We start from the raw sequence: 12,448 nt of genomic DNA, 5'->3' as shown, positions 1-12,448 counted from the left end.
TCGCCGGACCCGTTGGGGAGGGGACGCGGCAGCCCGGCGCGACGGCGGCCCTGGGCTTTCCAGCCCGGCGCGAACTCGGGGCAGCAGCTTCTGCAACCGGGGTGCTGCTACGGCCAGCTGCCCCCGGGCAGAGGGTCCGAGCCCAGCCCCGAAACGCAGCTCTCCGTCAGGTAAGAAGAGGTCCGACCGTGCCTGCTCCGAGCACTGCTAACACCTCGCTGTTTGCACTGGGGTAAATGATTGCTAAGGTGCAGAGCGCGCGCTGCTCCAGGCCTTGCTGGCCTTAGCTCCGGCTGAAGCCCCTGTGTTTCGATTTCAACAAATCGCTGTGATTTTCTGCGGCCCCCTCCATGCTGTCCTAGCAGCTGGCTGGAAACCGGCCTGCGTCCGCTGCCCAACGCACCAGCAAAGCGAGCGGGAGCAAGGCAGGGGGGAAAGGCTCGACTACAAAGAGCTACGAACAGGCCCAAGACTGTTGAAATCACTAGAATTCGAAGAAGAGAAAGGACCAAGATTTGTCAAATTACAGCATCCCTCCAGAACCGACCCTGCATCCCAAATCCAGATTACGCTAGTGCAGGTGACCGAGCGCAGATTGCTGCATGCTGCAAAACTCGGTGTTTCTGCTAGATCGTCCAAGCAAAGCTAAAACCACCAACCTTGGAGCAGAGCCGTGCAATTCCTGGATTACAGATGGAGACGTCGAGTGAAAATCTTCCCGAGAGGCAGAACCCAGCGGGAAATCCGCTGCCCTCCATCCGGAGCCGGGGGATTACCGAGCAATCATCTGAGAAACTTTAATGCTTTTTATTTTTCAACTGGCGATACTCATCCATTTGTTTGGTCTGTACCAGCAAGTCAACAAATGCTTTATAATTTTAGAAGTCTGCGTGGATTAAGCCTTTGTAAGGGTCCGCTGTGGACCACAGCAACATAAACTTTCTGTACAACGGGAGATGAGTCTCCACAAACAGCCTTAATCTCTCATCACAAAAGCTCCTACTACTTTAATTTAGCAGCCCACAACCTCCAGCCTACCCCCGTCATCTCGTTTAAAGGGTTAGTGTTCATAACAGCATATTTAACAGACGCACTTAACCTCTGCTCCAGCTGGAGGAATGAATAGGTTCTTTATACCTCCTGGCTGGTCTGAGACGAGATCAAAATAATTTCGAGTTCAGCCTACAGCCCTGTGGCCGCTGTCTTCCCTCAGTGCACATCTCAAAATGGAGCTCGCCGTTAATGGGGAATGGGAATTCTCCCGTCCCTCGACGCGAGGATCCAGCGCAGCCGCCGCATCTCGTAACGGGGAAGTTTGCCCTGGACGTTGCTGCGTTGGCTCAGCGAGGTCGGTAGAACGGGAGTTCACAGTGCAGAGACTTCTCTTTCCCAAGCACGGGAGCCTTCGCGCGCTGATGTGCCGGCTACACGGCAGCGCCCCACCTCGAAGCCCAGGCAGGCTTTCCGTGGGATTATCCAGGTGCAAAGACCTCAGGAGCCCTGCGCAGCTGCGGGTGGACAACCACGGACACGGACCCCGGAGCAAAGACACCGGGAGTCGCACGAAAGTGGCGTTACCAATGATCATTCGCACCTACTTCCATGTCAGAAACCACTGCCCAAGCTGGCTGCAGTGAAAAAGCGCCAGGCTTATCCAACGCAACGCTTTTTGGGTCCAGCTGGGCTGGAGGAAAGGCAGTAATTGCATTTGTGAGAGCGGCCACTTCATCCGCAGCAAAGAGGTCAGAGGCACTTAGCCCCGCTTTGAAGCTCAGAGGGGGTTGGCTGGATAAGGCACGGGCGGTTTTCCTAAGCAAACATTTTCACCCTTTTCGCACGCAGGATCTTAGAGCTGCTCCTCGCCGAACCCCAGGGCTCCCGAACAAGCGTTCATCATCAGCCTGGGAAGGGGCTTCTGGTCCGCAGGGCTTCTAGAAAGCGTTGAAGGCAGCAACTCTTCTTTCCGTTGACAGCTAAGTTGTTAACAGCCTCGCACGTAGCCGGGCTGCCGGGATCGGCCGCGTCCTCCATCCGCAGCTCCGAGAGGGAGAGCTCGGGCGCGGGGCTGACCCGCAGCAGCGGAGCCCCGGGGCCGCAAGCGCTGCCGTGCTGCGGACGGGCTCGGTCTGTCCCCGCTCGCCTGCTTGGTCCTCTTCAGCCAGAAACGGCATCAGACGGGCCAAGCACTTAATCTGACGCTTTTGCAACAGGATTAGAGGGCCCGGGGTGCCCGGGGCTTTCTCCATCCGCGGGTTACAGCCCACGGAAACCTGCCACCGCTCCTCTCCGTCACCGCGCGAGCCTGGGCAGGAGCGCGGACACGCAAACCTGCTTTTCTAGGAAAGAGCCCGCAGATCCAGCGCGCTGACCCCAGGGCTCAAGCCTGGCTGCTCACAGAGGCAACCGGTTGCCAAGGGTGAAACACCGGCTCTAATTGAGCGAAGAACTAAAAAGCCAAACAAACAGGTACTTAACGAACAGCCAACAAGCGACAGCCACAAAGAGAGCGCAGGACCTGGGGGGACGCACAGGGCCCCAGCGCCTTCCCCGGCACGCCGCTAACGACCTCCGCGGGGACGAGGCGACGGGTCAGATCCTGCGCCCCAGCGTTTCACGGGCTCCCTTTGCCACAGCAGCGCCGAAGGCCCAAACGTCCCCTGGGGTAGGTGCGGGACATGCACCGAAGAAAACTCACTTGCAGGAGGAACCGAAGTATCCGAAGAAAACTCACTTCCAGGCTCAACAGACAGGACGAAACCGGGAGAGAGACCCAGGCACAGAGGGAGCAGAGGCACCAGTGCAGGACGATGCCGGTGAACCGGACAGCAGAGGATGAGGACCAAGGATTTAACACCTTCCTCCACCTTGAGACCCCAGTGCCACGACGGCACCCTGCTCCTCGCAGCCACCACCAGCACCAAAAACCTCGTGGGTCGCTCCCGAGATGTTACGCCTCCTCCCTCCCGCGCTCCACGGACAGCCATGCAGCTGCAGCGCACGCTGCAAACCCCATCCTGGGAGCTCAGGGAAGCGCTGCAGATATCTCCTGAAAGTGAGGCTTCTTACTGGCAAAGCAGTATTTTTTTTCCAGATTGAAAATTATTTCTGTTTTCAGAAGTTAGAAGCCTGTGACAAGAGGGCCCATTACACAGTCGGCTTCTCTTGCCTCGCTCCGCGCTTCCTTCTGCAACATTTGCCGGTTTAGCAACTCGCTAATGTAGCCTTAGCATAAAGGCCAAGCAATTAAAAATAATACATAATTTGCCCCCAATTTGCTGTTACTTGGTAACGCAAGAACACGTCCCAGTTGCTGCAAACGAGCACGATGTGACAAATTGAGGGCAATCTGGAGAGCGGCAGCGGCAGCGGCTCGGGCCACGCTCACCTCCCCGGCGCGGGAGCCGCAGCACGTTTCGCACGGGCGCTCCCAGTTCTGCCGGGGCTCGGTGCAAAGGACTCCTCGTTTCTCGCGATTAGACCTTAAAAAGGAGCATGCGATGACCCAAGCGCTCCGTAGCTGCACACTTGTCCCCAGGAAGCGACAAGCCGCTGAAGGTCATTCATGGCCAACAGGAAAAGCATCACGCTTGTGACTTGCTTGTAGGTGCGTTTGGTTTGGCCAGAGCCAGGGCGGTTGGCTGGCTGCATTTGGGTGGACAGGCTATTTATACCGTGTGTCTCGCAGAAGATCTGAGTTTTTACCCTGAAATCTCACGGTTCCTTCCAGGGAAGCCTCCCCTGTAACCCCGCACTCAGCACCGAGCCCACCGCAAAGAGGAACTGCAAGGACTTGAACCAAGAACCAAGCAAGTAAATGCCAGGAAAAAAACCAAATATACCCAAATATACCGTCTTCTGCTCTAGCCACGGATGCAGTTTTCTCCCCAGCCCCGTGGCAGAGCTCTTGGCCTACCCAGGGGTTGACTTGGAGAGGCCACGGAGCAGCGGGGTCAGACAAGCCTCTCTTCCCAGTTTTGCAGTTTCTCTGGTAAAAGAGCCTTTCCTGAGCATCACACGCAGACCCACAGTTGGCAAAGCTGAGCTTCAGGTAAGAGCCAAGCAAGAACAAAACCAGTCGACAGCTAATGCTGCGGCCTCCAAAGAGAAAATTAGTAAAGTGATTAAGCTAAGAGGTTCACAATTTTGTGCCTAATTAGGGCTGGTTAAGGCCAAATAATCCCTATTACTGAGCAATGAGAATGCCATTAATTTTATCATTGCAAAAAGGGGGGGAAAAGGATAAAAACCAGATGGTTAAATATCAGAACTACGTACAACATGGCACAAAATGACAATTCAGACCTTGTCACGGGAGCGGCCCTCGGTGCTGCGGGAGCACGTTGCGCCCGCTTGGGAGGAAGGCAGGACGCGGTCCAGATGCTGCCTTCATATTTATGCTCCGAGCTAATCTCGGCATTAGCCAGACAGATCTCCCCGCGTTTATCTGATGGAGACGGTATAATTAGAGATAGTCCAGTATTCGCCCTGCACGTCAAACCAAAGACAACACGGGACTTTTCAACAGAACTCTAAGTACAGGCAGATTCGTACTTGCCTGGCGCTAGAAACGCGCCAACGCCGGTATCAGGTAACGGCGGTTCTGACGGTCCCAGCACGGCAGCAGCTCCGGGCACCCGCGGAGGAAGCACGCCGGCACACTCGGACACCTCCGGGAGGTTGCTCGCAGCGCGGAGCCAGCGCTCAAGACCAAGCAGGTCCGTTAAACGCAGCCGCACTGGTCCATGGTGCGGCACCTCTCCAGGTCGCGCATTCCCGGAGCCTTTCCCACGAACCGCCCGCACGGAGCACCCGCCGAGCTTGTGCCGCTGAGAGCCCTGGGGAGCGGGAGCACCGCCTTGGCCTTGCTCAAGCCAAGGGGGAACCCTGAACCTTCCCCCAGGAGGTTTTTTTCTCACTAGCATCGAGCAGGATATCGGGCAGTAGAAACGGGTGAGACGTCTGCTGTTAGGGAACTTTGCTCCTTTAGCTCGCCATTTAATTAAAACCTGCTCATCTCCAGCGTAAGGAGCATCGCCTGCTCGGTTGCTGGGGAGCTCCGGGCCGCGGGCTGCCTGCTAACGCCTCCTTCCCCGGCCGCGCTTCTGCTCAGGGAAAGCGGAGCAAGAAGAGAGCAACGTGCTGATAGCCATTTCCTTTCACACGCACCAAACACACAGCGGGGGAAGCACACTCAAATAGCCTCATTGGTCTGGATTACACCGACGGAGCCCGCGGGGAAGGAGGGAAAGCTAGGGCAGGGTGATTTCATTCGAGTACAGCGGGAGTCCTGGAAGCCGAAGGAGGATTTCTGGCACATCGAACAGCACGGCTGCAAGCAGCGCAGCGAGGAGCGCGAAGGACACGGTAACAGCCTCACCTCCTCTTCCCACGCTGTCTGTTGAGTTAAGGTTGCACCGATTGCGACGTCTTTACGTCTGTCATTTCTCTAGGGCGACGAGGCAACGCGCACGCTGCCAAACCTCCCGCCAGCACCGCAGCGAGGCCCGCGCAAGCGCCAGGCAGCGTCTGCCGGAGGAGCATCCCGAGCCCCGCAGCACCGCGTCCCGGCCCCAACGCGCTCCCTCCGAGGTGCCCAAACGGGGACACGGCTCCGAGGCTGAGCCGGGGGGAAAGGGGGCACCGCCGTCCCCGGGGCTCAATGGCGTCGGGGCGGCAAGTCGGCGGCGGAGGGGGAAAGCGTCCCGGCGCCGGGACGCGCTGCTCCGCGCTCCCGCGGTGTTTCCCGAGGGAAAGCTCCTCGCGGCAGAGACCTGCTACTGTCGCCGCTTCCCACCTCCTTCACACCGACGGCCCAGCTGCGACAGCACCAGCTTTGAGCCGCTGCTGTTGATTCATCAACCAAACAGCACGAAGGGTTGTTTCGACCAACAGATCTGTTTCCTAACACACTCTTATCAGCAACAGAGTCATTAAGTAGATGAAAGTCCAAAAAGCAAACCAGAGGGCTTTCTCCACCTTTTTCCAAAGTGTTTTTATGATTGTAAGAAAAATAACCTGAATTCACAACCAAAGCACGCCACTGTCAGCTCCTGAAGCCCAGAAAGCACCAGCCTCCACCGGCTGCGAACGCCTGCGACACCTACCAGCACCGATCCCGCAGCAGCGGCCGTTAGCACGCGGGACCTCTCTCCCCCAGGGAAAGGACTTTAGCATGCAGCTCCTGATAAAGAACAGGGATTAATGATACATGCCTCCAGCTAATTCAAACGGACTGCAGAGCGAACCTCAAAACCCATTATTCAAAGGCACCCGTTGCTGTGAAAACAGTGCGTGTGAAAGAGGACGGGGTTGTAATCCTCGGCCGAAGAGGACAATGGTTTCTGTCGAGCTTGCGACTGCTCAGCGGAGACCAGCAGCCAACTGTCTGCACAGCCAGAACAACAGGGAAGGGGCTCGGAGGCGGCCACGGCCCCACGCGCCGCACAGGGGCGAATGCCGCGACCCGAACGCTGACAGGGGCCGAGAGCTCTCCACCTCCCTGCTGCAGGGCCAAGTCCAGCTTGCTTCCTCGAACGGAGCGGGCTAAATCCAAGCCTACACACCCAATAAGCACAACAATGAGCCAAGCCTCAGCCAGGCCGCCGTCAGCGGCGGGAGCTTTTCCAGCCCGGTTTCCTCTGCACACGTAGGAACGGGTAGGAAAGCCTCGGGAGCTCCTTACCGCGCGGGGCCCGGGCTCGGAGACTCCCCTTCACCCGACGGGAGCTTTCCGGGGCGAGACAGCCGACAAGAGAGGTTTCCTGCAGCGTTCGCCCAACGATTGCAGGGATAGAAGTGCCGTCATCAGCCGGGTCAAAACTTGAGGAAAGGCTCTGAACTAAAAGGAAAAAAAAAAAAAGAAATAGTAAGTTCATAGCTATAAGAAGAGACACAGCGAGTTCATTTTAGCATGACAAGAGATGAAGAGATTTGCCCCCGTTCATGGCTTTTCCACAGGAACCGCAGGGATCCGGCCTGCCAGCCCATGCCTGCGGCGATCCGCCCCGCGCCCGCCTCCCCGCACCCGAGGGTCCCGCGCGGTGGCCGCGGTCTCGTCCCCGTTATTGGGATTTCAGCGGCACCAAGGATCCCCCTGCACACTAGGTGCTCTTCAGAAGCTCTGAAGAGCTTCAAACCTTAATTCCTGTTGCTTCTTATCTTGAACTAGAGGTATTTCAGAAGCTGGAGGAAGGGGTAAACATATATGGGTGGAGAACGTGCTGCTAATCAGACCTGCGTGCAAACAAAATGCTAATAAAAAACCCAATAAGACAGCACGCAAAAAGCCCATCCAGGAGGGTAAGTCAGCCCCTGGTCCGTGCACACACGGTTCCTCCGGCTCTGACGGAGGTCGCTATCCCGACGGCCCGAGCTCCGGCCCCGCGGCTCCAGCGGACGCGCGACACGGGCCGGGAGCCCCGAGACCAGCCGGGGCCGGACCCTCGGCGGGACGTCGCCCGTGCCGGCGGCACCGTACATAACGGAGAGGCACGATCCGACGGAAAAGGCCCCGCTGCCTTCCCACCGCAGCAAGGACACAGGTCCTCCGACGTGCCAAGAACGAAACCCATCAGCACGTTCCCAGCCGCTCTCATTAGCGGCAACTCGTTAACAAACGGCCCCGCTCGGAGTCAGGCTCTCTTTGGTGCCTGCGCAAATAGGTCAGGATGAGGCAAGTTTCATTATGGGATTTAATTAAAAAACACACGCGCATCCTCAACAGGCAGCCTGCGGGAGGGGGCCCGGAGGAGCGCGGCCCTTCGGAGAGGCATCCCAGAGACCGCCGCGGAACCGTGTCCGGGCGGCCGGACGCGGCACGACGCCGGTGCCCTTTTGCCGCTCGGGGAGGGTTTTCCCCCCAGCTGGTACGCAAACCCGGCGAAGCGGGGCGCGAAGCCTCCGGAGCTGCTGCCGACGTGGCACCTGCGCGGCACGGAGCAGGATCCGCTCTGCCGCCTGGCACGCTCCCCGCGCCGAGCCCTGCCGGGCGCTCGCCAGCACCCCGTCCGGGCCTGCTCGCGGGAATCCGCCCGCCCCAGTCCTCGCATGGGCCGAAAACAAACCCTGCAGGGCAGGCACCTTGCACGAGGGGGGACCTGCCTCCCCCCCGAGGATGCTGCTGCCGCGCCGGGTCACGAACAGGTTTGCAAACCCTTTGGACAAAGGGAACTATCCAGGCCGGTTTCACTTCTGCACGCTCCCTGCCTCTGTGTTTGGGTTGCAAACACTGCAGAGGAGGGGACATTTGTTTAAACAAACCGTGTCTGGAGGAAGCACTGGGAGGTCGGGGATTTTTTCCCCCCCCCGCTTTGGTTGTTTTTCCTCCCCCCTCTTTAAAGGGAGCATTTCCATTGAGATTGCTCTGAAAGCTGAATATCTTTTTAAAGGGTAATTTTGGAGCCGGCGCTAAGTTGAACAAGACATCTTAGCAAAGCAAATAAAGACTTTAATTTACACCAGTTTCCATTAATGCTAATGGGAATCACACGCGTTCTCCGAGGCTCCGGGGGGAACAGGCCCCTTCCACGGCGCCGTTCAGAAACGCAGCCCCGTTCCCGGACACGCAGCACAGTCCTTTCCTGCTCACACTTACAGTTCTGAGCAAGCATTTTCTGGCAAAACAGCCCTGTTTTCTCTCTCGCTCATTAATATCCCAGGGAGCTCCTCAAATGCTGGCTGGAAATCTGTGAGGACCCACCCAGGTGTTCGGGACCGCGGGAGCAGAAACCTCCCGGATTAACCTCGGAACGAAACCCCAAACCGACGCAAAACAAAAGAAAAACCACTTTTCAGCCCAAAGGAAGGGCACGGCTCGGTGCCAGCACAGGTACGGCTCCTCCTCCAAACGCCTTTCGGAGGCGGCAAGAAATCTCTTAGCCGGGATCGGGGCGGGGGCTGCCGCATCGGTGCGTGCGGCCCCCCGACCCCCCCGAGCCGCGAGCCGCCTTCGTCTCACCTGCTCCCCCGAGCACGAACCCTGGGGGCACCGAGACGCCGGCCAAGACGAGCGGGCGATGCCGAACCTGCCTGCGACAGCCCCTGCCCCAGCGCCGTAAACCCCCCCGGGGGCTCACGCCGAATCCCCCCGCGCGTCCGCGCCGCAGCTGCTGCTCGCGCAGCGCCAGGGAGCCGATACCCCAAGGCAAAGGCAGCGAGTTTAACGTCCTCCTCCTCAACATCGTCTGCTCTGCTCCCGTTTAGCTGATTCAGCTTCTCTTACAACACCGGCCTTTGATTCCTGTTGCACGTCGAGCTCCTCCGTGTGCACGGACGGCGTTTTTAAAGGAAGACCTGCCCGGACCGTCCGCCCCGAAACGGAGCGCGGCAGCGCCGGGCCGGGCCGCGAACGCAGCCCCATTTACCCGCACAGAGGACTTGATGCAAAAAACATCCGCGCTCCTTCGTCGGCGGCTTCACCCCTCGCCCGGGTCCGCCCAGCGTCGCGGGGTTAAGCCGCGCTGGGACGAGCTCCGCGCAGAAACGGGTGGAAAGCCGGGAAACGGCCCAACGTGGTGCTGCGGCCCCAAGGACGTGCCGGCGCACGCCGGGCACAACGCGCCGACCCTGCTAACGCGCCGCTGGCCGACGAGGCGAAGCGCCCCGCGCCGCCGGCTTTCCGAGTCATCCCCTGCTGACATCAGCGCCGGATTTTTTTATTTTATTTATTTTTTTAAACAAACACGCACACAAGCCACCAAAGAAGCGGCCCTGCACATTCACAGGCAACTTCCCCAGTGAATGAATAGTCGATTGTCTCCACGATCCCGAATTAGGTCAGGAGATTCACGGTGCAGCGTGCCCAGCGCCGGGAGGGGAGCTGGGACCTGCGGGCCCGCCGCTGGGATCGGAGAGCCCCCGGCCCCCACCTGAGGTGAGCCCCCTCCCGCCCCACCGGGAAGGGCCGGGGCGGCCTGGGACTTTGGGGACCCGCTCACCAGCTCCCCAAAACCGCCAGGCTGGAATTGCACCGCGGTGGTCCTTCCCGACGGCGCGTGCCTCCCCGCACCAAGGACCCTGCGGACGGTCGCCGTCTCCCCCCAAAAATGGCCAGGAAAGGGGCTCTTCCCCAGGACGACGCTGGCGGCAAGGGGGGAACATCCCCCTGCCCCCCTTGCGAGGGGGCAGCCCTGGTTTCGGGCTGCCCCCTCCTCTTCCCTCCTCCCAGGGGGCCTGGCAGGAGCCAGGCCCCGTCCTTGCCACCTTCCCCAGGGCGGGGGGGGGGGGGCCTACAAATGCCCCCTGCACCAGGAAGCCCCCCCTTTGCAGGGGCAACAAACCCCTATGGGGCACAGCAGCCCCCAAGGCACCAGCCACCCCAGGAGCCCCCCCACTGCTACAACCCCCCCCCCCAAAAAAAGGATCTCAAAAGCCCCCCCCAGGGCACCAGCCCCCCTCCCCCGACCCTTCCTTTTGCTACGCCTCCCCCCGCAAAGCACGAGGCCTCTCCGAGCCCCCCCGGCGGCACCCCCGCGCCACGGGGCCCCAACTCCTCCGGGGCAGCGGCACCACCCCCTCCCGCAGCCCGCGCGGGGGCTGCTGGGAGCTGTAGTCCTCTCTGCCCTCCCTCCCCGGCCGCCGCCAGGGCCACGCGGGCGCCCGGGGACTACAACTCCCAGCACCGCCGGCCGCTGCCCGCGGGGAAAAGGAACAGGGGAGCCGGTGGTTTTAGTCACCCCCCCCCCCCACGCACCCGGCGCGCTCTACGCCTCCCCGCAGCCCGCGCCCGCCCGGAAGAGGCGCCGCGGGACGGCGGCGGCGGCACCCCCCGCTCCCCGCCCGTCTCCCCCGAGCCCGCGGGGGAGACTGAGCCGGCGGCAGGGCCAAGGGAAGGGGTCTCTCACCTGGCAACAGCGGCGCGAGGACACGGGCCAATAGCGGCGCGGCAGCGGCGCGAGGGCACCCCGGAGCCGGGCGCGAGGCGACTGAAGGGAGGGAGTGCACGCCGCGGGGGCGGGGCCACGGAGGGGTGGTGCCACCGGGGGGCGGGGCCACGGAGGGGGCGGAGACAGTCGCCCCGCCCTGCTCGGCGCCCTCCACTCCGCGAGAGGGCGCTGCGGCGCTGCGGCGGGGGGGGGCGGTTTTAAAGGGGCAGGCGCCCCGTTCCTGTGCGAGGCGGGGGGGGGGTCCCGGGGGGGCTCGGGGGAGGGGTGCGAGGCCTAAATCCCCTTTGGAGGGGGTCAGTGCCCCCCATGCAGCAGGCAAGTTAACCCCGAGTGACACTGAGAGTCAGCCCCCCCGTGCCACACATGAAGTGCCAATGCTGGGGGGCATGGGGGCTCCCCCCCGCCCTGGCAACAGGGACAGGTGACACATGCCAGATGGGGACCCCCCCATCAATGCAGCAAGGAAAGGGGTCACCCCCGCCTGGGGCAGGGCCAGGCAGCCCCCCGTAGCCCCTTACAAGGGGACGTGGGGGGGGGGGCACAGGTGGGCACATGGAGGATACAGAGGGGACACAGGAGGGCCTGGATGAGACGTGGAGGGGACACAGATGGGACATGACGGAGGGGATGGGGGACCAGGGTGGCCTCGCCGGCCGGCCATGGCCTCTGTGGCATCGCCCACTAGCGGCTGCGACGCGAAGCCACGTCCCAGGTGTGGAGGACGGTGACCCGGGACAACCGGGGGCCGTGTCACCGTGTCACCGGGGGCCAAGCCGCCATGCCCGCGCGTCACCATGGCAACCGGCCCAGCCATGGCGACAGGGCCTGGCGGGCCCAGCCCTGCCTGAGGCCTCGGGGGGGGGGGGGGTCTCTGCAGCCCCTTGGGAGAAAACTGCCACCTGTCACCCCAAAAAGGGGCCGCGAGGGCGATGCAGCCGCCGTGGCGGGAGCTGCGGGCCCAGATCCTCCACAGCCTGCCGGCGGCCGCGGTAGGGCCTGGGCACCCCACCACCCCGGGGAGCGGGGCCGCGGCTGCCCCCCCGGCACGTCCCTCTGCCCGCAGGGCCCCCGCGAGGCCCCCTGAGCGACCACCCCACCGTCACCTACCGGGCCAGCAGCCCCGGCCGCCCCACCGCCCCCGTCTGCTTCTGCCCCGCCGACACCCACCACATCTTCGTCGCCCTCGCCTGGGAGAGGCCGGGCAGCAGCCAGCCCGAGGTGAGACCCCCCCTCCCCGAAACCGCCAAAACACCAAAATCCCCCTGCTCCGGCCCCCGGCCAGGACGTGACCCCGGCGGCGCGCGGCTCCCTGCCCCATCCGCGGCCCCAAAACCTGCGGAAACGTCCCGATCCCCGGCTCTGACCCCCAGCCGGAGCACAAACCCCGGCATCCCCAAAACCTACGGAAATGTCCCCAACCCTGGCTCCGACCCCTAGCCAGGACACCAACCCCAGCATTCCCAAAACCTACAGAAATATCCCAGTCCCCCGCTCCGAACCCGCTGGGTTGACGCCTTAGCATTCCCAAAACCTGCGGAAACGTCCCAATCCCCTGCTCTGACCCC

General features: G+C 61.8%; 1 protein-coding gene across 3 annotated transcripts in view; it reads right to left on the bottom strand.

Annotated features, from left to right (window-relative positions):
- Positions 1 to 10,962, bottom strand: part of SIPA1L3 (signal induced proliferation associated 1 like 3) — a 38,219-nt gene extending 27,257 nt beyond the window's left edge. For all 3 annotated transcript variants that reach the window (XM_064503086.1, XM_064503088.1, XM_064503087.1), the window contains exons 1-2: positions 10,842 to 10,962; positions 6,683 to 6,838 (exon numbers count right to left, since the gene is read on the bottom strand). The gene's annotated coding sequence lies outside the window, so the exon portion shown is untranslated. The remainder of the gene's footprint in view (positions 1 to 6,682; positions 6,839 to 10,841) is intronic.
- Positions 10,963 to 12,448: the final 1,486 nt, after the last annotated feature.

The sequence above is a fragment of the Dromaius novaehollandiae genome, chromosome 34, assembly GCF_036370855.1.
Source record: "Dromaius novaehollandiae isolate bDroNov1 chromosome 34, bDroNov1.hap1, whole genome shotgun sequence".
NCBI classification, from domain to species: domain Eukaryota; kingdom Metazoa; phylum Chordata; class Aves; order Casuariiformes; family Dromaiidae; genus Dromaius; species Dromaius novaehollandiae.
Note: the sequence above shows the minus strand (reverse complement) of the source record. Positions and strands in the feature narration are given on the sequence as shown.